This window comes from Alosa pseudoharengus, unplaced genomic scaffold (assembly GCF_046254945.1).
Source record: "Alosa pseudoharengus isolate Yale_2024_CS ecotype anadromous, Long Island Sound unplaced genomic scaffold, YU_APseudo_1.1 YU_APseudo_1.1_scf_9, whole genome shotgun sequence".
NCBI lineage: Eukaryota > Metazoa > Chordata > Actinopteri > Clupeiformes > Clupeidae > Alosa > Alosa pseudoharengus.
The window spans coordinates 10,793,087-10,795,839 of NW_027468881.1; the positions used below are offsets into that span (position 1 = coordinate 10,793,087).

Sequence of the window (2,753 nt, forward strand, 5' to 3'; positions counted from 1 at the left end):
ACACACACACACACACACACACACACACACACACACACCCCTCGCCCGCCTGGGTTGGCCCCGCCAAGCGAAGCGCCAGGAGAGGTCCCCAAACGAGGAGCTGCCACGGATCAGAGGAGCGACCAGAGCCCAAACACACTGTACATGACACATTCATGTCTAAAGGAGAAGGCTGTCTGTGTGTGTGTGTGTGTGTGTGTGTGTGTGTGTGTGTGTGTGTGTGTGTGTGTGTGTGTGTGTGTGTGTGTGTGAGAGAGAGAGAGAGAAAGAGAGAACAAAGCAGTGGTGAGGTAGAGAGATATTTTTGGCAAGCTGCTCACCATAGATTTGCTGTAAATCTACAACTGCAATTCACCCACACACGTAACGCCCTCCAAACAACCACTCACGCTTAAAATACTCTCTCACCTCTGAAACACATTGATAATGTGATAATGCACTGTGTGTGTGTGTGTGTGTGTGTGTGTGTGTGTGTGTGTGTGTGTGTGTGTGTGTGTTTGTGTCCTTTAAGTGGCCCCACTCAAGTCCACATAATGGCCATAGAACCACAAGTTTCCATATTATCACTTCCATTCACGTAGCCACATACAGTACAACTCTGCAAACACAGTGATGCATCACTTTTGCAGTAAAGCTCCCCAGAACACACACACACAAACACACACATGCAAACACTTGATAACCCACCACCTGTTTATGCCCGAGAAACTTCCTTCCACTCTCTCTCTCTCTTCTTTTTTTCCTCCTCTCTCCTACTCTCTCTTTTTTTGCCTCAGTCTCTCTCCATCCATCCCTCCTCCTCCTCCTCCTCCTCCTCCTCCTCCTCCCCTCTTCTCCCATCTGCCCCCAGCACTGCACGGTACCTGCTGTTTGAAGTCTGCAGCAGGTTGATGAAACCGAACACGACATGGGCTCCCAGGGGCCTGTGGCGCCATAAGCCCCTCTCTCTCTCTCTCGAGCACACACACACAAACAGCGCCTTTAGCGGGGCCTGGGAACCAGCTCCCCCAGACAGCCGTCTAATGAACACAAGTTGAAAGTATTGTTCTCAGTGGCAGGTACAGTGCCACCTTTTCTGGCAAGCGAGACAACAAATGGCAAAACACACAAACAAACACACACACACACACACACACACACACACACACACACATGCACATGCACACGCACACTCAACACTCATATGCAAGCATATATCATCTACACACACACACACACACACACACACACACACACACATACACAAACATACAGTACACTGAGACACACATATACATAAAGCCCTTTCAAAGAATGCCTGGTAAGTTCAGTTTGGCTGTAATTAGAATAAACAGCTTGCAGTGAACAAGACCCTTCAACTTTCAGAGCCTGCCAAGTTTTTCACTCTCTCTCTCTCTCTCTCTCTCTCTCTCTCTCTCTCTCTCTCTCTCTCTCTCTCTCTCTGCATTTTAACTACCTGTACTGCAAGGCAAGCTTTTTAGACTTCTAGAGAGTGAGAGAGAGAGAGAGACAGTCATGAGGGAAGTAAGAGAGGAAGAGAAAGAGTGAGAGCGAGAGTAAGTGAGAGAAATCATTAAATCCAATATTTGAGGTGGTAGTAAATCAGGGTTCTTTATATGTAAATGTATGGTGATTGGCCCTTATTCTCGTACCCATCAGAATTAATGAGCAGTGTTCATACGCACAATCGTTCCCTCTGACACAGGCTCACCATGGCCCCTTCTCTTTCCTGGTCTTTGGTCTCCTGGTCTCTCTCTCTCTCTCTCTCTCTCTCTCTCTCTCTCTCTCTCTCTCTCTCTCTCTCTCTCTCTCTCTCTCTCTCTTTTCCTCCCTGTCTCGCCTCTCTCCTCCACTTTCTCTGTCTCACATTTTCGTTCTCTTTCTCTCTTTCTTTCTTCCTTCGGCCTCCCTCGCTCTCCTGTGACTGTGCGGTTCCCATTTAGGTCGACATCATTCTCACACGCTCGCTGCCTCTCAACAAAAGGAAAACATGAAAACAAATGATGGCGCGAGGCCTCTGGGAAATAACGTTAGGCAGGTTTTTGCCTCAGCCCTCCGACGTACTTAACCTGCCTTCAGTCCCTCCGCGTACACACCGGCACACTCACACTCACACACACTCTCACACACTCTCACAAACGTAGATATGTACACACAAAGCCGCCTGGCTAAGACTCCCGGGGTCCTGATGAATAGCTATTACCGAGATGACTTGTCAAGATCCCCCAGCAGAGGATCGGAGAGAGAGAGAGAGGGAGAGATGGGAAAAAACAATAAAACAAAATGAGGGGAAGAAAGGGAGAGGGGCAGGCAGAGAGACAGGTTTAGTATGTCATCTCCTTGTAGGCAATAAAATTACCGCCACCATGCAAGTGACTCATACTTAACCCTGCAATGTTGTGTGTCAGCTGGTTTATTTTCGAGCGCCGCATGAATACGCCCCATTCTGACAGAATACTTACCGCTCCCAGTCCTCCCCCTTATTCAGTGCGCTGTCATATCACACGGCAGCAGCAGTAGCAGCAGAAGCAGCAGGAGGTTAAACCCCCCCCCCCCCCCCACCACCACCCCCAGCCCCCCCACACACACACCCCATCCTCCCCTCCTCCAAACTCCCAGCATCCTCTCTCTGTCTTGCAGGGCAGGGATGCAGCTTGGGGCTGTTTCCACTGGCCCTGGGTGGCAGAGCAGCCATTGTAAATTCATAGGCATAGGCAGGTGCCAAGCTGGCGTAAAACACCATGTTCAAAAAA

At 49.5% G+C, this 2,753-nt stretch overlaps 1 protein-coding gene across 1 annotated transcript in view; it reads left to right on the forward strand.

The window, feature by feature from the left end:
* The window catches only part of LOC143114966 (cadherin-4-like), a 246,816-nt gene that overhangs the window by 145,206 nt on the left and 98,857 nt on the right, over window positions 1-2,753 (forward strand). The gene's annotated exons all lie outside the window — the stretch shown is intronic.